At 41.6% G+C, this 24,943-nt stretch overlaps 1 protein-coding gene across 3 annotated transcripts in view; it reads right to left on the reverse strand.

Annotated features, from left to right (window-relative positions):
- Nucleotides 1-24,943, reverse strand: part of LOC309647518 (uncharacterized protein) — an 81,938-nt gene that overhangs the window by 4,527 nt on the left and 52,468 nt on the right. The window lies entirely within an intron of this gene.

The following is a 24,943-nucleotide window of genomic DNA, read 5'->3' on the forward strand; positions in this document are numbered from 1 at the left end:
ATGGGGAGAAAATAATGTGCTACAGTAATAAGCCAGAGTTTCTGCCCACAAAAGGTTCATTCTAGACATAGATCTTTTAAAAGATTTTATTGTCTTATTGAAAAGATTTCGTGTGTCTTTTCACACAAAGTAGCAGAAAGAAAAATAGAGTGGGAAAGAGTCAGAAAAACAGGGTTCTGACTCAGATTCTGCCACCCAGGGTCTGGCTCTCCTGTTGGGGTATATCTCCAGAATTCTGTCTCTCACATTCCTGGCAGACCACTGGCCGGGCAGCTCCTCCGTCCCTGCACCCAAGGGTCTTCCTGGGTTCAGCAGTCCAAGCTTTCATGTGTAAGGAAAAGAGGACACCTCCTTCATAGCAGGTTTATTTTTTAAAAAGCTGTAATCTGAGAGCCTACAGTAGTGGAGTGGCTGGATGATGCAGAGGAACTAGGAATATCCCCTCGAACACTAACTGCCTCTGTTCAAATCTTGGCCCCATCACTCTACAGCTGAGCAACCTCTGGCAGGTTGTTTAACCTCTCAATTTGTTCCTCTATAAAATATGGGATATTAACAGTGTAAGCTTGTTGGGGAATTAAATGACTTAGTGTATGTAAAACACTTGGAGTAGTATCTGGCACATAGGAAGAGACATGAAGTGTTTGCCAGCACTATGGTTTAGTAATTTCAGTACAGAAACCAACATAACGTTATAACCTCATCACAGTCATTTTATGAACCTTTCTAATAACATGGAAATGCTTATGCTTAATTGTTAAATTTGAAAGCTAGAATTAAAATATTTATGTACCATTTTGAACTATGTTTAAAAATAACAAAATAGAATGAATTCTAACAAAATGTTAATTGGTGATCTTTGGTCATCAGATTATGAAAAGATATTAATTTTTCTTTATGTTTCCACACATGAATTTTCTAGAATAGCATGTATTCATTTTAAAGAAAACTGTTTATTTTGATTTTTTAAATAATTCTGGTGTCGGGGGCAGATGTACTGGACAAAGCATCTCTAGCAAAATGTTGTTCTTTTAATCTGGATATATCGCACATTAGACTGACAATAAATTCTATTTTTGATGGAAGAAAAACATTCCTTCGTCAGCAGTAAATCACTCTATCCCTACTCCACCCCACAAAAGTTATAAATGCTTCTCTCCTTGGTAGGTGTTTCTCCTGGGGGCTGCATTCCACAGCTCCACAGCAGGTATCAAGTTCTGCTATTACTTTGAGGGTCCATCCATCCTGAAGACAGTTGTTGCTTGAAGCAAGAAGCCTTGTCAGCCCCACCTGCCCCCATCACCCCACCCCTCACATCATATTTACCAATGTATTAAATGTTTGATGACAGAATGTGCTCAAGGCCAAAGATGACAGCTAAGCCCACTCTTCTATTGCTGCTCCATTCCCCCCTTGAGATAGAAAACTTTCATTGAATAAACAACCTGAATAATTCTAGCCCCATGTTGAAGCCTCGGTCTCCAGGTATGTGACTCTCTAAAACATTCCTGGGATGGAAACTTCCACCTTGACTCTCATTCTTGAGGTTCATTGCCAGTTTCAGGGGGTTGAAATTTTTTCCCCGGTATTTATGAGTTTAGATTGCTGCAAACCAGAAGAGCTTATCTGCTAAGTGCATCACAGGACTCAGTCTGTCAGCTTCAGCATCTAACCCTGGGGGAAAGGAACTATCTGGACAAGAGTTAAGTCCTCGGTGATGACACTGTCGTGAACTCACGTACACCATGACCCAAAGCCTAGCACCGTCGAAGATGGACTCAGCTCCAGGCCACCCACATGCAAGCTCTGCCTTGTCTTGCCTTTCTTGCTCCCTTATTTCTTGCTTTTTAATGCTCCCTCTAGACTCATCAAAGTCACAGAATATTGTATCTGGAAAGGAGTTGAGCCCTGCCTTACATCACACAGCTAGTTAGAAATAATAGTAGTAGTAGTAGTAGTAGTAGTAGTAGTAGTAGTAGTAGTAGTAGTGACAGCAACAAACTCAGGCAAGCCTTCACTATGGGACAGGCACTCTTCTAAGGTGTTAAATAAAGTAACTTATTTAATCAGCACCACAACCTTGTAAGGTAAATACTATTATTATCCCCACTTCATGGATGAGGAAACTAAGGCCCAAGAGGTTAAGTAACTTTTCCAAGTTCCCTCAAGCCACCCAGGTGAGGCCAGAACCCTTGGTCTCTTGATTTGTCACTCATTGTTCTTTCCAAAATACCAGGCTGTTGCCTGGAACTCAAAAGCTCCTATCAGCAGCCAACACCCTCAGAATCTTCCTCCCAACTCTGCTGGGCCAGACAGAAAAAAACAAAATAATCACAGACGTGCAAAAAGAGTCCAGTTAACTTTATCTCAGAACTACCCACTGCACAGCACTCCCTCCCACACTCCCTCCATTCCCGAGACTCATCTCCCAGCAAAGTCTTTACCTGTGGGTCCCATTTGGTGAGTGATTGATGAAGATTTCTGAGCGATGCCAGCCCCTCCTCCAAGCCTGGCTTGGCTGCTGCACCATTCCGGAACAAACACACGTTTGATCTACGAGGTCACTTTCTTACCATGAAAGGATGTGCCTCCCAAGTGACCTCTTCCTTGATAGTTGGAGAGAAAGTGCGATAAAAAGCAAAAGCCACGTCCTTTGAAGATAATTCATACATTGGCCAAGAGATGCAATAAAGTAGCTAGAAACCCTGTGTGGGCTACAAGCGACTCCACATTAAAGGTATCTGTGTTTAATAAAACTAATAAATCAAATGCTCTTAGGTGGCGCCTCCTGGCTATGTTTTAGGGCTATAATTGGTGCACATGGATAATACAAGAATAAAAGGCATTGAGTCAGCGGAGAGGCTGCTAACCTCTGATATGCCCCTTGAGTATTTATAGGATTCCCTACATGATTTGTTTGAAGAAGTTTACCGAAAGTATAGTCCCTTTCCTAGAAAAGTGCCAGGCTACAAATCCATGCCCATAAACAGGGAGTATGCCCTCTCTCCGGGGATCCACAAGCATAACGAAAATGCCAGAGAGGAAGGTAAAGGAAAAGTAGGAAACTGGGAAAAAATTAAGTATATTGATTTGTCGTGCCTCTCAGATGTGCACTTCATATGTATTTTCTGATTTAATCCTCACAACCACCCCGTCAGATATGTGACATTATCCCCTTATTACAGGTGAGAAAACATATGTCAGTGAAGTGATTTGTCTGATGGCAGAGCTGGTTAACTCCCAAGCCAGTGAAAGAAGAACCTGAAGAACCTTGGAGTATTCAGCCTTGAGAAGACGGACTAAGGGAGCAGCTCTTACAACTTTAGGTCCATCTAAGGCTATTCCTTGAAGAATGGAAACCCATTAGCATTAGACCGGAGGAGAACAAAGGATGTAGGTTTAGGAACAGAAGGAATCGGTTGGTAGCAGTCATCTCCAAGGGCTGTTGGACCTAAAAGGAAATGGTAGGAATTCCTGGCCTGGTGTTATAGAAAGGACATTTGACAAGGTCCGGGCCCAGGTGCTGGCACGTACAAACGGTGCAATCTTCAGCAAGTAACAACCTCTCTGACCTTCAATTTGCTTTGTAAAATGGAGATAGTAATAACTAATTTGGAGTATTTTGAGTAAAGCAGTAAATGAAATGATGTATATAAAATGCTTGGTAAACACTAAAGTGTTATCGAGGATGAGGATTGTTATGACTCCTCCTTTCTGGAACTTTTAATATATAACACAGCCTGGAGACAGATGGACTAAATGACTTCTTGTGACTCCTTCTTACCACTAGAAGTAGATATTTCAAAGCTTGGGAGGGAAGGCAAGCTACTTCTAGGGATCATTAGCTTTACAGTTTCCAGAAAACCTCAGCCTAAAATAGAGATGGCTTATCTCTCCCCTCCACTCCCCCGTGAAACGTTTCAGCCCTGTCTCTGTTGCAGAATTTGAGAGCGATGGAACAGGTCACGGTCAGCCTCCTTCTGCTAGGAAGGAGGACAATTTTTATGAGGAGTTACAGGGTCATGATACTGAAGTGAATTCACGATTTGGGGCTAGAAGAAATTGGCCTTTGCCTCAGAGCTATTTAATGCCATAAGACTCCAGGCCCTATTTTAGAGGCCAACTTAAACAAAAAAGACTGTGACCTTAATTATTATAGTAGATTGATTAGTCAGGGACAGATGGCTTGAAGTCTATTCCCTACCTTTCCAATAACTTACCAGATACACATTAAGTTCATCTCTTAATCAATATTGCAAATAGTTATCTCTCTTCATTAAATGAGAGATAGCATCAATCTTTAATGAGCGCTAACATACAATGTCAGTTGCATTCTTCATACGATATCTTTCTAGGACTGTGCAAGCTGGTGTAGAAGCATAAGCTAAAAAATTTTAAAGAACTATACAGATGTAGAAGAATATAGAAATAGAAATTGATGTAGATATACTTAGCATGATGAATTATCATGACAATGCAGTCTGAGATCTTATCTGTTGTTTGTTTTAAAAGTGAGAAGCTCCAAGTACTTCGTAACTACATCTTTATTCTCTCAAAACTCACATCAAAGAGCCTTCTGAGTTTTAATAGGATAATAGAAATTTTGGCTTTTTTGAAAGAGCTTGAGTATACTTTTGATAAACTTTCCCACACGAGTCACCAAAAATCCTTTGTAAGACTAATTAAATCACCAGAAGTGACTGCATTTATTAAGACCCTCGCAGATTAAAACCTAAGTCAATCAGCCTGGAACAGGAATGACGTTCCTAGATGAGAGACCAGCTCACATCACACAGTGGTGCTACTGTAAGATTTTCTTCTTATATAACTTTAGGGCATTTTGTAGAGCCTGAAAAGTTGGAAGTGGCAGACTAATTCAGCTATCCTCTTTAGTACTGATCATCATTATTAAGGGCACACTAGTGCACAGCACTGTGCTTGGAATGGGGTGGCAAATATCTACTTACACCATTCTTTCCCTCAGTTGCTTACCATCAAGGTGAGAAGACAGGGCTATGTTTCAAGTCACAAAAGGCAACACAAGTTTGCCTGATTCAGTGCCACATGAGTATGATAGATATTGATGTTTATAAAAATTCAGAAGAGGGAAAAAGTCTCTCCGACATGGGGGTGATTAAAGAAGTTCTGAAAATTCTTTGAGAATTCTTTGACCCTCCGGTATCTGCTCAGTATTTTGTTAGCCTAGGGCAAATGGACTGCTTGTAGAATATTATTATAAAGCCAATTATCCTCTCAGTGTTCTAAGCAACTTCCCAATTGCCTCTTGGACATTTGACCCCAGTTTTAGCAACAGGAAATTTCAATGCCTACAAAAGTATATTGTTTGGTACAGCACTGGATTTTAAGCTTGAACTTAACCGCCAAGATGTAATAGTGCCATCCCTTGCATTGGGAAGTTATTTCTACTTTTTAAAGAGTGTTTTCATTTGGGGGCTATTTTGTCTTGATAGGATTTCTGAGATCAAACAGAAATTATTAATCTCCATTTACATCTCAAGTAACTGAGGTCCAGAAAAGTTGTTCAAGACCAGACAAAAGTCCTGAGCAGAGGCAGGTCTAGGACCCAGGGCCTCCCAACTCCGTGTCCAGATGGGGAGACAAATATGTCAACCAACAGTTACCTGACATCAAGGCAGCAGGATGTGATGAATGTTGTTTGCCAAGTGTCAGCAGATCCTTAGAGGAAAGGGCATTATAAAAGTGCAACATATTAAGCTAATTAGTACAGGGGAAATTCCTTGAAGACCCATTTCCATCAGAAGCTGTCTTTAGAGGCTCCCCAAACGGTAGGTGGCTCTATAAAGCCAGATTTTCCTGTGATGCAGAAATCATAAACACTGTTTGGCCACACATCCCTTCCTCAGAACAGAGACCTGAACACAATGAGAAATGATTTTCAACTCACATCGAAAATGAAACCAAGCTTTAATTCCACCTGGAGCTGGCTGCTTAGGGGAGAGAAGATAACATGGAAGGAATCAATGCAGATTTCCAGGAGTGATGGGGCCAAGGAGGCAAGCAACATTTACTGAATGTCTAGACTGTGCCAGGCCATTTTGCACATATCCTAACATTTAATACTCACTACACCCTGTGAATGATGTAAGGACAATTGTACCTTCTAACAGGTGAGGTTAACAAATGTGCTCCAGGTCACATGGGCAGGAAGAGGTGGGCTCCCCACCAGCTCTCCAGTATATCTGATCAAAAGTCCATGCTTTTTGCATTCTCAATTCTAAGTTAAGCCAGCCACTGAAAGAGGCTGAGAGAGAATGAAGTCAAGACTTAGAGAAAAGTCTACCTCTGACCACACTTCTCTACCGGAGGACTGGCTATTTAATGCAGGGGGCCCTTTGTAAAGTGAAAATGTGGAAGCCCTTGTTCAAAAATTATTCAGAATTTTAAGACAGCAACTGCAGAGAATTAAACCAAACACAGGAAACCTCTGAGCACAGAGTCCTGTTTAACGGCATGGGTTGTATGTACATGAAGTGGCCCTGTTCCACCAAGTCCAGGGCATAACAAAGGTGAGAAGGTAAGAGTCTTGGAGTTGGGGGTGAATCTGGAAATATGGTCTCATGGTAGGAAATATGTACCATGTGGTCCTCAGGAGCCTTCCCTCCCATGATGGGCTGCTCATCACACACACACACACACACACACACACACACACACACACACACACACACACACACACACACGGAAGTGCGTGCACTGCCTGGGGGAACTCACTAATCAAGACTGATAAAAATTACATAGCAAGCCCCTGGGGGCAATTGTAATCCTTTTTCTAATCTCAGGAAGATTCGAAATAGCATCCTAGTGACACAGGGAATGAGAGAACATCACCCCTATTGCAGCTGTCACTTGTATCTGAAATCAGGTGAATTATAGAGATTAGCCACGTCCAAGAATTACTGCACTTTTTGCATGGTTCTGTGCATGGCCCCTCTTAAGGTGGAATTGTTCAGTTTTGCATTCAGACTCTGGAGAAAGCTTAGTAAGTTCCGTGCTGCCACCCAGTGTTCAGAGAGCAGGTCCAGGAGAAGCAGACGAAAGGCTGGCCAAACATCCCCGGTTCTGTAGGCGCTGGAGCCATCCTGTTCCCTGGGCCCCAGGCAAGCTTATTTTAGAGGTCACACTCTACATTACACCAAAGATATTACAGTGTACCCACATCCCGCACTGAAGAAATTGATGTGTAACCATATAAGACTTGAGTAATTTTTGAGTTGGTGGACGTATTATGTTTTGTGGAGATTTAGTTAAACATTTATTTTGATTTTGCTATTTTCTTTTTGGAATATGGATTCAATGTGGTGGCTCTGGGGGAGAAGGAGAGCTCTTCTGACTTCTATTTCACGTCAGAAATATTTGAAAAGCTCCCCGGGCTCTGTGCCTTTAGTACCTGCTACTGGGGGTAGGCATAACAGAGGAATACCATGGAAGAAGAGAAAACGTGAGGAATATTGGATCTGATCACCTCTGACAACCTGTATTCTTCAAGTATTAGTCCTTTCATTATATCTGTGTAAAGTAGCAGCCTCGGTAGGTGAACCATGGCCAGTATCTGCTAGACTTTAGTGCCAAGATTTCATTATTAAAATAACAACAACCAAAAAACCCTTGGTCAGGTCTGCTGTCCAATGCAATTCCATCAAAAGGCCCCTGCCCTCTCACAGTGATGGGTTTAGCTGCTAACAGGCAAGCTGCCAGCACGGAGTTTCACGCTCCCTGAGTGCCTGAATCCCTCCTGAGCTATGGTGAGTGACTTTTAACTGCATGAGAGAAAGACCCTCGCACAGCTCTTGCAACAGAGAAACAACATTCAAATATGAATCCCCTGCTTCTCCCACCTGGCCTTGCCCCTGGTTGACAGGTGTGGAAGCACAGGGGCGAAACCAGAGGCAGAAATGACCAGCTTTGTGTAAATGAGGGCAAATTGGACCAGGAAAAGGTGACACATTCAAGCTGGGAGAGGCAGTAGAGAGCATTTAAACTACCCCCCTGCTCTCTGGCAGAACCGAAGTGAATTTATTTTGACCACCTTATGGACTGAACCTCATAATCCTGCACGTTTGTGGATTTAAGATTTCTGTGGATTTAGGACACAGGGGTGTTTATTCTGTAAAATAATCTGTTCTTTTTACCCCCTTTCATTACTTATTCTTTTTTTTTTTTTTTGGCCACGCTGTGCTGCGACCAGGGATTGAACCCCTGCCCCCTGCAGTGGAAGCACAGAGTCTTAACCCCTGGACCGCCAGGGAAGTCCCCCATTACTTATTCTTTAAGCTCTTGAATTTTATCTTCAACCACACTGGACAAGACCCTATTTCCCCCATTAATTATTTGTGACTGCATTTTACTATGAGCCTCTCTGACGCAGCCTCTAGAGAATGATTATGGGATCATGTGACTTAGAGCTGGCAGAGCCTTTATCTATAGAATCGAGCTCTATCCAGAGCTGAGTCTTCTTTACAGCACTCCCAGTCAGTGCTTGTTCAGACTCTGCCTCAATAATTACCTATCTAGAAAAGAAGCTGCAACTTTCTGAAGCAGTCTTTTTCCTATAAGTAGTGAAGTACACCTGCCAGAAATGTCTTCCTTCTACTTTCCCTTTAAGAGTTAAACCAATGTGAGTCAGTGATGTTGAGCCTGGGGGTGGACATTTGACACTTCTCTGCTGCAGGTCACCAGTGGGAGCCCTACATTGCCCTTGGGGACTCCACACTGAACAGGTTACATACTCTGCAGAGAAAACACCAGCAACCAGCCCCACTCCTTCCCCCTCAAGTGCCTCTAAGTCCAGGCTTTTGTGAAAGAAGTTAATCTATGGACTCAAGGGACAATCGAGCACAGATGGCTGTGAGCAAACCAATTTCTTGCACTTGTGCCAGGGCTCAGGCCTGTTCTGAGGACCTGGAACTCTTCTTTGTAGAGGTCATCCAAGTAGCATCTGTAAAACATCTGAAACAAGACCCTACAGAGTCCTACGTGTTTTCCTCCACATACCAACTATTGAACTCCAGTTCCATGGTTGTTATTTGTGGTTTTAAATGTGGGTGGGTGTGTGTCCAAATGCTCAGTCCTAGGCTTCTGAAATCTAGGAGGCGAGACCATCTGAATGTGAATGAAAAACCACAGTTGGCTTTAAATTCTACACCATCTACATAAAAAAGAAGGAGGAGGAGGAGGAGGAGGGGAAGGAGGAGAAGAAGAAACTCAGCCCTGAGTTCCTGCATCAGTTGGAAAGTGGGCTTCAAAGAGTAGACAGTAGTGTTTGGAATCTCATCCACGTTTTTGTCCATTCAAGAGCAAGTGATTGCGAGCTGACTAGCAGCTGGGCATGGCGCTAATGCTAGGGATACAGAGATGAACAAAGCAAACACATGTCCCTGACATTTCAGAGTTTCAAGGGAAGCTAAATGGTTAAACAACTAAAACTGTTCTTGAAGCCAAGTTTAAGGAGTAGGATTATTATGAGAATCTCTCATTCTACCCATAATTACTCCATTTCCACAAATTTAACTAAATATGGCTTAAGAAGAATTGTCCCTAAAGCAAAAGGTCTTCTACACCTGCTCCTACTAACCCTCCACCCAGCAGGGCCTGATGGTGGGCAGTGGTTTTACAGATTATATTAGTTTCCTATTGCTACTGTAATGAATTATCACACAATTAGTGGCTTCAAACAATACAAATTTATTCTCTGACAGTTCTGGAGGTCAGAAGTCTCACTGGGCTAAAACCCAAGTATCAGCAGAGTAGGGTCCTTCTAGAAGCTCTAAGGGAGAATTTGTTTCCTTGCTTTTTCCAGTTTCTAGAAGCCTTCTGTACCCCTTGGCTCATGGCCTTTTCCTCCACCTTCAAAATCAGCCACATAGCATTTTCAAATCTGTATGACTTTGACCATCCTGCCTAACTCTTATAAGGACCATAGTGATTACATTGGGCCCACCCAGATACTCCAGAAGAATCGTTCCATCTCAAGATGATTAACTTAATCACAAATGCACATGCAAAGTCCCTTTGGCCATGTAACTTCACATATTCACACGTTTTGGGAAATAGGTCATGAAAATTTTAAGGAGGGGGGCCTTTATTTTGCCTATCACATGTGTCATTTCTTGTTCATTTTTTAACACAAATAATCCATGTTCATTATAGAAAAGTTAGAAAATACAGAAAAGTTTTAAATTAGAATATAAACACTTTAAAAATATCTCCATTTTGTTCTTTTAAAAAAAGCAAATGAAACCTGACTAAATATTCTCTAACACACTTTCTCATTTTACCATATAATGTAATCATCCTCCCATAACGACAGATGTAACTCTATATACCAGCATTTTATTGACTGTACAATGTTCTATTATGATATTGATATAGTACTATAATTTTTGAACATGTAGGTTGTTTCCAGTTTTCTGTACATACTAATAATGATGTTATAATGTTCTTGTCCATGCATATCTGTATATATGCCTGATATTTTCTGAGGGTGAGTTCCCAGTAACATAATTGCTAGGCCAACGGCTGCGGCTGCTTTTAAGGCTTGAAATACATGTGGCCAAAGTGCCCTACAGGAAATTAGAGCAAGTTCACAGACTCTCCTGCAGAGCAGACTGTGACCCCTCATGCTCAGAGCCCTGGTGGGAATCAGACTTTTAATCCTGTACCAAACTGATAGACAGATTGAAATCCCATTGTTGTTTTAATTCATATTCCTTTGATAACCAGTAATGTTAAACATTTTTCATATATTTATTTTCCACTTACCTTTCTCTTGTTACCTGCCAACTTATGTCCTTTTTTTTCTGTATTAAGGTGCTTATAATTTTCTTAATATATGTTCATAAGTCTATATGTTAACCCTATGTCATATTTTTCATAAATAATTTTCTTACTTTGGTGCCTTTTTTTATTGAGTCTTTATTGCAGAGTGGTTTCAAAAATTTCTGTGGTTAAATCTATCCTTTTTATTTCCTTTAATTTACATTATCTGCCTTTGGTTTCATGCTTAGTGTCATGGTATCATGCTATCATGGTTCTCACCTACCCGAATATTATATAAGTATTCTCTGTTTGGGTTATTAAACCATCTTGGTTGTTTTGCCCAAAATATATGTTAGTGCCATTTGCTAAAAGGATTCTGTCCAGGCAGCCACTTGAAACACAAAGATGCAGCTCCCTGAGGGGCTGACACCAGGCTCTAAATAACGAGTATGTTGTGAGGCTGTGTCCAAAGGCTTGGCAGCCGAGTCTCTAATTAGGGTTACACTTGAGGTCCTAATTCATTGCGATTTTTAAACCAAGTGAAGAGCCTGTAGAGAGAGAAGACCTACCACCTCATTCTATTCAGTTGAGATAAATATGACTCAGCTCTTGCTTTTTATGGTGGAGCAATTTAATTTTATTTTCCTTGTCATTTACTTCCCCTGCGCTTTGGATCACTGAGGTATGGGAAGAGATTTGCTGAAATGGGGTCCAAGCCCGTGGAGTTCTTGGCTCTGGCTTTAGGCTATGACCAAGGTGGATCAGGGCATGAAGGGCTTTGGATAGTAGAACTTAAAGAAGTTATTGCCATAGACCCATGCTGCCCACTGCTCAGGGGGAGACATCTCTGTTCTTACCTCACCTGGAGGGGTAGCTGTGGACTGACTCAGCAACTGTCCCCTGCTGAGTTTGGGTTGGTGCCAGGTAGAAGCAAGAAACCCAAGCTGGCATGGAGGGGTCTCCACTTATCAGATGGGTTTCACTGTACACTGCAAGCCTAAAGATTTAGGTGGAATTACTTCTATTTTCCTGAAAATCTGAGTCCTAGAACTTTCCATTGAATAGAGAAACTATATGCTGAACCACCTCCCCTCTCTCTAAGTCTACAAAAGTATGTGGGAGCAGAGACTCTGCTGAGGACAAAGCCCCATTGCTAAGGATCTCCCTCATTAAAGTAGGAAAGTGGACCACACCTGTTTTTTGGTTCATTTGCTCAACAAGCAGGTACTGAGGGCCTATCTCCACACTTTTGTTTATGCTGTTCCCTTTCTAAGCATGCCTTCCTCTGCACCCACCTAGTGAAATCATCATTCTCAAAACCCAGCTCAACCTCTGCCTCTAACTTAAAGCCTTCCTCAACATCTTTCCAACCCTATCTTTCTTTCTTCCTCAACCCCATCTACCCTGGAAGAGTGTATAGTGGCTTTGGAACCAAATGGACTTCGGTTTAAATGTATTCTTCTCCCTAATCACTTGGTACATTTGGGACATTTCAAATATTGACATAACTATTTTGAGCTTCACTGTCTTCATCCAAAAGATGAAAATATACTGACCCTCATAAGGTTATTATTTTGCAGATTAAATGAGATCACATATGAGATGAATAAGAGCAGATATCTGGCTTCCTTAATATAAGGTGCTTATATTAATTGGTAAAACTATAACACATGCCAATATCACTATCATAAAAGGGATACAGAATGCTTCTCAGTACAGAGGAAAAAGAGATCTTATCAATCTGGAATGATGAAGAAAAATAAGTGGAAGAGGGGAACGTTGCCTCTTGAAGAAGGATTAAAAGCCCACCAGGTAAAGCTTGTGGGAAGGACAGATCTGATTAAAGGAACTCTGTGAGCCAAAGATGAAGGCAGGAAATGCAAGCTGTGTCCAGAGAACAGAAAATAGCAGGCTCCACTAGAACTATTTGAAAATAATCAAAGGTTTCTGAGCATAGACTGATATCATTAGAATTATCTTTAGAAAGATCAACTTGGTGATTGTGTACAATACAGTTTGGAAGAGATTCACTGGACAGTTAAGAAGGTAATGCAATTATCCGTATTGAAAAGAACAGCCTTAGTTCTGGAGTCAATAATGTTGACCCAAATCGCAACTTGATTGGATATGAGAAAGTGGATGGACATATCAAAGAGGACTTACCCTCAGTGACTTGGAGTATGGTGGGGCCATTAAAAGAAACCCTTACGGGACCATTTTTTGACATGCTGAAATGAAGATCTCAGGAAGAAGAAACATCCAGTAGGAATTAGAAGCAGGACAATGAAGGTTAAGGAAATGATGGCACCCAAGATAAAGCTTGAGGGTTTATCTAGGTAAATAAGAGATAATGATACTTGTGTGAATGGATGAGATGCCCAAAGATAGAGTACAGGCATAAAAGAGGACAAGGACAGAACCTTAAGTCATGTCTACAATTTAGGAAGTAGAAGCAGGAAGCAAGACCAGGATAAAACAATATCACATCTGCATATGATGTTTTGTCTTAATTTGCAATATTCTCTGAGATTACCTTTATTTAAATTGCCATCATTCTTTAAGGTCTAATAGAATTCTTACACAAAACAATTATTAATGGCTTGAATTTATTGAGCATATACTGGTACCAGCCACTGTGCTAAGCACTTTACGTGTATTATCTCTTTCCCATAACCCTATGATGTAGGTACATTAATTTTACCCATTTCACATATGAGGAAGTAAGATTCAGTGAGGTTTAATTTGCCAAGGCTTAACAGTTAATAAACAAACCCAGGTTGTCTGGTGTCAAAAATCAAACTCTTAGCTTCTTTGTTCTACTGCCTTTAACTGGTCTCCTATATATTGGGGGTAAGATCTAAACATCTTTATTTTTTGAAGTTCTATGGGTGATCCTGGGAGCACCCAATCTGAGAACCCTGCCATACACTGCAGTAGTTAAGAGCAAATCTGACCTCCATGTTGACAACATGTGAACTAATTGCTTAACTCTTAGGTCTTAGTTACCTCTTCTTCAGGTGGAGATAATGTTTGCCCTGAAGGGTCAGTATAAAGGGTAGATAAGTTCTATTGCTATTACTAATACTATTATTGCTATTGTTGCAGGCATTCGCCTACCTCTCCTTGAGCTCCTTCCACTCCCTGAATCTGTTCCAAATGTCTCTCTGTAGGTGCAAGTTCTCAGGCATCATTCATCTATGGTGTTCTTTATTTAATGTACTGCCCATCCCCAGGGAAACAGCATTTTACAGGGAACTTACTTGTGATGGAGTATCAAAAGGGTTTGAATCTTGGGGAGAGATAACCTCATTAGATAAGCTGTGCAGCTGATTCATGAGATGGGTCTGAGCCCCATTCCTTTCTTCTTTCTGATCTGCCCTCCTAACAACGCGAATGTCTGTATATTTACTCCCAGTGGGGTGCTGGGTGAGGGGTAGCAGGCTTACACCTCAGCTTCAAGAGACTATGCCAAGTGACCCAGCAATTCCATTCCTGGTATATATCTGAAAAACACGAAAACACTAAATTGAAAAGATACATGCACCACAATGCTCATAGCAGGATTATTTAGAATTGCCAAGATATGGAAGCAACCTAGGTGTCCATCAACAGATGAATGGATAAAGAAGATGTGGTATATACATACACAATGGAATACTACTCAGCCATAAAAAAGAATGAAATTTTGCCATTTGCAGCAAGATGGCTGGACCTAGAAAATATTATGTTTAGTGAGATAAGTCAGACAGAGAAAGACAAATACTGCATGATATCACTTATATGTGGAATCTAAAAAATACAACAAACTAGTGCCTATAACAAAGAAGAAGCAGACTCACAAATATAGAGAACAAACTAGTGGTTACCAGTGGGAAGAGGAAAGGAGGGAGGAGCAATACAAGGGTAGGGGGTTAAGAGGTACAAATTATTTGGTATAAAATAAGCTACAAGGATGTATTGTACAACACAGGAAATATAGCCAATATTTTATAATAACTATAAATGGAGTATAACCTTTAAGAATTGTGAATCACTATGTTGTGACTGTAACATATAATATTGTACATCAACTGTACTTCAATAAAAACAAATTTTTTTTAAAGGGACTATGCTATCCAAGCAGGCATTTCCCCACACCAGTTAGCTCCTCCCCTTTCCTGTCCGAATTGGGGTTTGGTCATGTTTGGGGACCGGTCCCATGAAAGGAGCTAAGTTTCCTCAAGCATACCCTCTAGTAAGGCCTTCCATTGGATTTGACAATCATCTGCTACTGCCAAACCTCTCTCCCTGCTCCTGTTCCAGGAGGAGAAAGCATATGGCTTGTTAATTTTTGCCAGAACTGATCAGAAAACAGAACTCTGTTCTCATAAAAATTGCATAGTACCTGTCTCCCTTTCCTTGCTGACAATAAAAATGAAGCTCAAGTTTGGGGAGCTCTCTTTCTTGAAGGAACTATTTTTCATCCAGATCCAACTCCTAACTTCATCCTTTCTTACCTGCTCAAACACCCTGATCACTGGGGGAGAGGACTATAAATAACTGAAATTATGATTTTGTTAAGAATTGTGTTTTATACACAGTAAGATCCAGGTCTTTCCATTGAACGCCATTGATAATTTTCAAACTTTCCTTACAAACATGGAAAAGAAACCATGGTATTTTTTTTTAATTTTAATTACTCACTGAATGAAATCTGAAAGTATTTAATTATTAGATTTATGCCTCAAGATAAGTTCAATGGTAATTACAGGATGTCTTTTTTCAAATTCTAATTCCAAATAATGAAATGAAATGAAATCCAAACACATTGGATCATTATGATTATAATTAGAATAAAGGTGTCATATTTGAAACCAAAGTTTGGCTTTTTTGTTTAACCTTTTTGCACCTCATCAAAGGGGAATGTTTTGGAAAGAAATCTGTTTCAATCTCTTTAATGCTGGTTAAAAAAAAAAAAAAATGATTGTCTACAGGAATGCTTTTTCATTGCAATATTGGCAGAGAGCAGGCAAGCCCGGCGCTTTCGGCTTGCTTGAGGTTCCAAGGCATGCTGACTTTTCTCTGGCCATTTGTCATCCTCGGGCACAGGGAGAACTCAGACAAGCAGGCAAAAAGACGAAACAGATGCAGCAACAATATCAAGGCAACTGAGGAAGAGGATCTGTGAAATAATCCATCTCTCTCACCCCCCAATTTGTCAACCAGTTTTGGGGTAACTATTTCTGAGCTCTGCTTCAATTAAACATGAGTGGATGGAGATGGGCTGGGACTGGGTAGAGACCTTAGAGGGAGCCACACACATGCTGGAAAATCTAAAGCAAAATCCACAAAATAAGACCTCTAACTAAGGCTCAGAAGGTGTTTGGGGGCTGGCAGCAATCATTTATTGAGAGAAAATGAGCTTATTCTTTCCCTGTGTTGATGAGGCTATAGAGAAACCCTTGCTGGGATGTCTCAAACAGCATCTGAATTGAGCTCGCCGTCCTGCAGACTTCTCTGCACTCTGTTTCAGGATTTGGGAAGTGGCAAGGGTGGTGGCTTGTGGTTTCAAGGAGGAGTTGCAGGGTGGGGGTCATTCAGGAAGGAGAGGAGACACACATCTTTAAAAAGTAAATAAACCGACCCCATGTCTTCCCCTAGCTGTAGGCAGAAAGGCGAGTGCTTGCTTACTCGAAGGCACTTGAAGACTAGAGGGATGAGAGTATAGGAGGAGGGAAGCAAAAAAAAAGCTATACAAAGAAGGCCAGAGAGCAATCATAATACTTAGAAAAATGTCACATTAAAATCCTCCATCTGCCGGCGGTTGGAAGGGAAAGCGTTCCAGACAATAGCTAAGGGGACAAGTTGAATCTTGCGTTCATTCCTGTGGTTAAAACAAGTCTGTACGACCACAAGGAAAATTCCATTCTCCTCAGACCTTAACTCCCTGCTTACCTGAGCTGCAGACACTTTCTACTGAAAGGCCCCTTAATGGAATCTTAAAAAATGGTACAAATGAACCTATTTACAAAACAGAAATAAAGTCACAGATGTAGAAAACAAATTTATGGTTACCAAGGGGGATAACAGGGGGGAGGGATAAACTGGGAGACTGGGACTGACATATACACACTACTATATGTAAATTAGATAACTAATGAGAACCTACTGTACAGCACAGGGAACTCTACTCAATATTCTGTAATGACCTATATGGGAATAGAATCTAAAAAAGAGTAGATATATGTTTATGTATAACTGATTCACTTTGCTGTACAGCAGAAGCTAACACAATATTGTGAATCAACTATACTCCAATAAAAATTAATTTAAAAAAAAGTCAACTTCTAAAGAAAAAAAAATTTTTAAAATAAAGGCCCCTTGAATTTGAAGCTGGCGATGCATAAATGCCCAGCATCCCTCCTGCCCCAACCTTTCTCTCATGTCTGAGTCCTCACATCTTGAAAATTACCTCCTTTCCTTCGAGGGGCCTGGTTACCCCATTGACTAAAGCATAAAGAATAAAGCAGGGGTTCAGGAAAAGGGCAAATCCCCTTTGCCACTCTCCCCACCCACCCCCCAATTACAAGCCACATTCATGTTCTGAACCTTGAGATCTATGGTTGTCAAATAAAATTAACAGCTAGTTTAATAAATGCTTGTTGAATGCCTACTATATCTCAGGCTCCAGACACGGCATTTAGGGAGGATAACCAAGGTCAAGCTGTTCTTAAGAACTTCCAAGTCAGGAGGCACAAGAAACATGAAAGCTCGCGTGCTAATTGTATGACAGATACAGCGAACATTGTATATTGTGAATATTGAACATGGCCTTTTCCTTTCCTTCTTTGGGGTTTTCATGAGTCCAGCTGACAAGTGGCCTGCCTGCTGGAGTTAAGGTGGCCAAGTATCCCTCTTCCTCACCAGTAACCCCAATATCTGCTCCTTTTCCTCCCTCCCAGACAAGCCTTAGATTGCCTTGCTCTGGTAGCTCTCCTGTTGGAAGAGAGAGATTATCATTAATTGTCTTGGGTTCAGGGGAAGATGGAAAAGAAGTATTTTTTCTTAAGCCCTTTGATTCCTAATTTGAGGGTCTGGGGGCTGGTTAGCACACCCAGGAGAGGGAGAATGCACTCAGAGAGGCATGGGTGCTGGGATCATGCATGTCTCCCCACTGAGAAAATATAACACCAATAATGTAATGCTGTAGGAAGGAGGAAAAGGTGGTAGACTGTGGCACTCAAAGGAGATTATAACTTATTTATAGTCAAACTGGGAAAGATCTGTGACTTGACATGTCTTCTGTGCTCATCTTTTAAAAACTTTCAGTAAACTCTAATATGTGTTTAGTTAGACATAAAGAGAGCTATAGGAATTGATTAGTGCCCTCACGGAGCTTACAGCAGTGGTGTGCTTACAAATCTGAACAACCAGTTCTCCAGGGGGAAAAAAAGCCCTGCTTTCTAGCTTTTGCTGATTTCCATGGTGTAAACACTCCCCCAGTGGTTGATTTTAAGCTACTATCGTGAGGAATGGAGAAGAAATAGGCACCATCCACTCTTGTTAGCTAACATGAACTGGCTCAGAACACCAGTGGCATATAGTCTAACACACGGATACAGATAAACACAGGACACACAAGCAGAAGCTCCTGATCAGTTGACTGATTGGCATAAGATGGAAAATCTTTAACCAAGACCCAGAGGGGAACATGTTTTAGGGGTAGCTCGAAAAATGCACAGTATTTGTATTTCCCCTTCTGGTTCCTTGGAAGCACAGAGATCTATGGGAAGCCAGAGCCTGCAAAGACCCTGGAGATAATCAAGATCTATCCCCTATTCCTCCCCTTACAGAAGGGTACCTGGGGCATGCAGGCAGGAGTGATGTATATAGCCTCTGCTTCAAACATATCACTTTCGTTGATGGGTCTAATTTCCCTACAGTTAGGTTGGGGTATCGAGCAGGAATCTTGCAAATAAACTAGATTATTAAAAAAGAAAATCAGTCAGAACTCATTGGGGCCCTCCAAGCACACATAGAAGACAAGTGACCATCTGTACAGCTGATGGAGAGTGGGTGAAGGTGCCATCAGCGTGATGGCAGTTGACTGTGTCCGAATTTGTTATTCAATGACTTACCCTGGACACAAGCTTTCTTGCAGAACAGAAGCAAACCCACAATTCTGCCAGGCTCTGGCTGCCTTAGCCTTTGAATCATTGGTAAGAAATAAGCTCTAGTTAGGAAGGAAAAAAAAAACATTCCTATGTGAAGAACCCCAGCAGTAATTTTCTGTGTGGGAGAGAACTACCGCTGCGTCTCTTGGGCAAATGTAATGGGATGGCAAAGTCTGGTGCTGAGGGAGCTCCAACTCCTTCCTGCCTGTAATTCATGATCCCTGAGACAATGATGAGCAATGAAAAGGCCTAAGTCAAAGGAACATCAAGTAAAGCTAGATTTAGGAAAATAACACATTACATTTAAATATCCATATGTATTTAATCTGTGTTTAATAATGCAAGGAATACATTAGTCAAGGCTTAGTCAGATTCCACATTGATGTTAGTTACAGAACAGCCTGGCTCTCTAAAGTTTCTCAGCCTTGGCACCACAGGAATGAAAACTTCTGGAGGAATGAAGTGTGTCATTGCAAACCCGGGGCACTGCAGACATGCAAATGGGAGGATTGCTGAGGTCACCACAAAGTCGGGCTTGCTGCCGAAAAGAGAACTTGGGATGAGCAAAAGAAACCCAAAGCTTCAGTCTCTGAACTGACTTACTCCTTGTGCTACCCTCTGCAGGGCAAGACAGAGAATGGGAGGGAATGTGATGGAGGGACAGGGGGACCAGGATCTCTCTTCCAGCTATTACTTTATCTCCCATCTCCTCTCTCATCCTTGGGCTTTAATTCTAGACCTCCAGATGGGGAAAGACTACTTGGGCCCCAGGAGAAAGTCAGAACAAGTCCCCAGGGGGCAAAGCCCGGGCTCTGAGGTGCTTGCTGCCATCTGGAAGGGGGAAGCAGGTGAGTGTACTGGAGGATGAAGGAGGAATCACATACATGCTCAGCCTTTAGTGCAATCATGCTCCTCCAAAAGCTGAAAAGGGAACGAGTGGGAACACGGTGCAGTATATGCCAAGGGGCATCTGGGACCTGGTGAGAGATAAGGGGCTGGACTGTCAAGTAGAAGAAATCCTTCTGCTTTGATCTGACCAGCACCCAATACAACAATGATAAAGTCCCAAATACTATGAGTTTGTCATGACTCCATTATTCACTTAGAGCAACTCATTCCCCAGACATGCAAGTCTCACTCTACACTCTAAGTCACTCACAACCTCAACTAAGGTAGCCTCAGGAACAAAGTTACAGTGAGAAAGTATCTCAGAGACTAACCCGATCTTCTGATTTTATAGATAAGAAGACTGAGGCCCACAGAGGCAATGCAGCTCATCCAAGTTTACCCAATCAGTGAGTGAATAGCCAGGATGAAAGCCCAAGTCTTTCACCCCAGGGATCTGTCCATATACTCTACTGCCCCTCCTGTGAAGCATCATTGTAGGTTTGGATGGTCTTTAGTAAAGGAAGGCAAACGTGCAATTAAATGTCAGGCACTGTGCTAAGGGCTTGAATATATATTATCTCCAAAAGATTAAATACTAACCTACCTCAACAAAAGTTTACAAATAAACCTTTTGTCAAAAAGAAAGCTTGGCTCTGATTCTGGCTCTGCCACTTTTCAACTGTATGACAATGGATTGGTCACTGTACTTTTCTAGGTGCCATTCTGCCCCCGTCACCTGTAGAACCTCCATATGTCATTCACCAAAACACAGAATGAGGACTAGTCTAGTCCAAAGCAGAAAGGAAAAGACAAGGAGAAGGAAAACTAGATCAGGGATGTGAATGATCTAGGTTCCATTTCCTCTCACAAATGCCTGGAGGAAGCAGAATTGTGATGATGGTCCACTTAGAACCCACTCTACATCCTTGAGTGGGCCATAAAACACCTCCATATCTGTACTTGAGAACTACTCATCCTATCCATTCCCTATGAGAGTCATTCCATGAGTTGAAACAGTCCAAGCTGTTCCCAGAAAAGAATTGTAGGAGAGGCAAGGACCATCTCCCTAGGTTGTTTCAACCTTCCTCCCAAGAACTGAGTCCCTAAAGATTCAAACAATCTGAAATTTCCTCATCCCACACAGGGCTCCTCCCTTGGAGGGAAAGCAAATTAGCTCTACGTGTCATTTAGGTTAAGCACAACTTTGAGAAGCATGCTCATTCTAGCAGTTGGCACTTGGAAAAAACATGAACTGTGACTCACTAGTCATTTTGAGCCAAGTATTTTGAATTGGCTCAGGGCAGGGAAATAGCCAGGGGCATGGATAGGGAGGGGAGGGGAGGACGCAAGTAGATGATGGCCGAGAACTACCCAACTCTGTTCCAAAAAGGCAAGTACAGGGGAGACTCTCAGAATTTATGCTCCCGTTCTTGTTGTTTCATTGCCAGGAACCTCCTAAATCATTGTGAAATGGCTGCTTTCTGCTTGCTTCCATCATGTATTATGGGACATTAATAAATAATGGGAGGTTGTATGACCAAAAGGCAGGAAAACCCAAAGGGAAGGTGATGGAGAGGCATAATTTAACAAGTAAATGAAAGAAGCTATTAAATCATTGTTAAATTATGCTGGCACTGGCCAAAAAAAAAAAAAAAAAAAAAAGGAAAAAAAAAGAAAAGGATTTCCTGTTGCAAAGTGCTTTCAATAAAAGATTGAAATTTCTCTCCTGGCTGACAGAGGCATCTCCCAATCATAAGGATAGGAGTCTGCAGCCTACAGCTCCATTAGATACTGAGCTCGGGCAAGGGATCTGAGGATGGAGAGTTTCAAGGTGCTTCTCAGTAGATACATTTCCTAGGATGAGTCCACATTCAACATTTGATGTCCCATCTATGATCCAACTATTGCTAGTGGCCTCAGTAACCAGTTTGCTATTCTATGCCTATTTCTCCATTGACTCGCTTTGGCACATTTTGGGGTTCCCACCTTAGAGGAGTGGAAATTGAGGTTACCAAAGTTGTGACTTAAAAATAACTCTTTGACTGTATGTACAGCGCTCTACTTTCTCAAGTACAATCATATCCATTAAAACTTTGACATTTACTATAATGTTGCCAGGTAGGGGTGAACTCTTTCAGCAGGGAAGCTATATCATGTTTATCTTTGTGCACCCAGAACCCAGAAAACTGCACACTTTATAAAATTGAGTTGGATGAATGGGTAGATGCATCATGCCTGGAAAGGTGGGCGAATGAATGAATTCCCATCTTACAGCTAAGACGCATGGGAGCGGTTAAGTGACTTGCCCAAGACTGAACTATGCAGCATGGGAGCTGTAACTAAGCAGCCACGCTTTCAAAAACTCAACCCTGTGCTCTTTCAACACAACATGTCGTCTCTCTTCAAGGTCACACAGTAAACTAGATCAGAGCCAGTACGCACACAAGCAAAAAGAAGACACATTTTTCTCTGTTGGGATTGGGTTTTTGACTGTGGCATAGACTGCTGTTGAGTACTTGAAGGACCTTGAGGGTCTCTCTATCTGAAGGAAGTTTCTGGAATACTTCGGCAGAAGATCCACACGGAAGCCAGGCCACTTCACGGTAAGGATCTCACTTTCCTTGTTTCCAGGGATGTTTGCTCTGGTCTTGGCAGGAAAACTTGCTTCCATTCAATTTCTCAGACATGCTTGGGCCCCAAGCCCCAATGGGAGAAGCATGTGTATCAACACGCCAGGGGAATAAAGTCATGGCAGAGTAGATTTGTTTGGACAGGCAGGCTTAGCAGTCTGACAGGGTGTGCAAGACATCCATGCTACCCTGCATTTTAAAAAGGAGCTACTTGGCAAACATACCAGGTAGCTAGGGGATAAGTTTATACAGGGTCCCTGAATGGTCGGGGGTACAGAGGTTGGTTGGAGCATCTTTCAAGACAGTGAAGGGGCCTCCAAACCTCTCTCCAGACAACAGCAGCTCGACCAAACTATGCTTGCTTGGAAGAATCTTTAGGCCAGGAGAAAAAACAAGAAAATTACCTAGAGACCTGTACTTACTAACAAGAAGCCTGGGACAGCAGGAAGAGACCCTGCAGTGGGCTTTGGAATCAGAGAGAACCAGGCTCTAGCACTTACAACTTGCTACTTAGGTAATTTTAAGCAAGTTATCTAACCTCTTTGAGCCCCAATTTCTTTTTCTTTTAAATGGGAATATTTAAATCTACTGTATCAATTAGGACTTAATTTAGCTACAAGCGACAGAAACTCTAAAACCCTAAGTGACCAAAATGAGATGTTAAAGAGAATAAAAATAACCTGGATGCAAGTAGTTTTAGATGAGTAGAATGGCTCCACAGGTTGTCAGGGCTCCAGGCTCCTTTTATCGGATTGCCCCACCTTCCTACAACACATACTTACTTACACCATGTGGTTCAAGATGACTTTGCAAGTTCCAAGCACTCTGTCCAAAGTCCAGTCATCAGGCAGAAGGGGAATGCACAATCCCCCCTTTAAAGATATTTCTCAGAAGTTCTCCATAGCTCTTCCTCTTATAGTCCATTGGCCAGAACTTAGTCACATGGCCACATCTCTATGCAAGATGGGCTGGGAGATTTAGTTTTTTATTTCTAGTATCTATGTACCCAGCTAAAGCTCAGAGGTTTCATTTCTTATTAAAAGCAGGAGTTCAGTATCAGGGCAACAATCAATAAAGTCGCTCATGTCTAATTTACAGGACAAAATGAAACAATGGTTGTAAATTATCTACTTCAGGGCCTGGCATGTAGGTAGGACTTGGTAAATGCTGATGTCTGCTATGGTTAAGGTTGATGTACCTTCACTCAGGAATAGATTTCTGTGGGAGAGTCTTGGTAATGCCCAATACTTGACTTCATCCCAAGGACACTGTGTAATCCTATCAAATTTATCACTGTGATCAAAGTGAAGGTCCCACTAAGGTCAAATATTGAACTTGGAGAGGGCTCAGAGGAGAGAAATGAAGATGAGTAGAGCACTGATAAATCGCACTTCCGAGGGAGACACTAAGGAAGCCATGGAGATTACAACCAGAAGGCAGGGGTCTTCAAAGTTGCAATATCTATTTTATCAGTGATGGCAGCCAAACTCCACTTTCCTCCACTGACACTAAAAGCAAAGAAAAAGATATGAAACAAGGTAAGAGCTGGATGCTATCTGGGGTTCTCATGTATATAGGTTTTCATGCAGGGGAAAGAGATGGAGGAGGTGAAGGGGGTTATTGTTAGTGTAAAGAAGAATCGTTTTATTGGCACCTTGTGGCTGGCTATCCAATAAGTATTTCTTGAAGGGAAGAAGAAAAGGTAATCTCGCTGGAGGAATATGGGCATGAAGACTGTATCAGTCAAGGTTCTTCTCCAGAAAGAGTGAGACACAGAGAGATTGATTGATTTTAGGGAATTGGCTCATAAAATTTTGGAAGCTGGCAAGTTCCAATCTGCAGAGTTGGCCTGCTGACTGGAGACTCAGGGAAGAGTTGATATTGCAGTTTGAGTCCAAAGGCAGTCTGCCACTTCCTGGGGAATTCTCTCTTCCTCAGAAGAGGACAGCATTTTTCTTAAGGTGTTCAACTGATTAGATAAGGCCACCCACACGATGGAGGGTAATCTATTTTACCCTCTATTTTCAAAGTTTCTGGTGTCTAAATGTTAAACTCATCTAAAAAATACCTTCATAGCAACATCCAGACGTGTTTGACCAAACATCCGGGCATCATGGTCTAGCCACTTTGACACAGAAAATTAACCATCACCAAGACCACTGGAGTCTTATCCAGCAACAGAATCATATTCAGTTGGGTAATTCTTTTTGCTGTTAGGGTCTTTTTGGTTAAAAATTCTTTAGTAGACAAAACAAATAGATGACAAAAAAATACCTTGCAATATATTAAAATACAAAAAAAGTGCATCAATGAAGGGGTCAGACTCAGGAAAAAGGAAATGGCTTTTCATTTCAGAGTCAATAAAAATTAAAAACAAAAGCAAGGCAGGGGGGATGGGGGTGTTGGGCCTTCATACTGGACAGCATGGAACAGATTGAAATGATAGGAAATGATCACAGCCAGGGGTGACTGATG

The sequence above is a fragment of the Balaenoptera physalus genome (genome assembly GCF_965194825.1).
Source record: "Balaenoptera physalus genome assembly, chromosome: 1".
Taxonomy (NCBI): domain Eukaryota; kingdom Metazoa; phylum Chordata; class Mammalia; order Artiodactyla; family Balaenopteridae; genus Balaenoptera; species Balaenoptera physalus.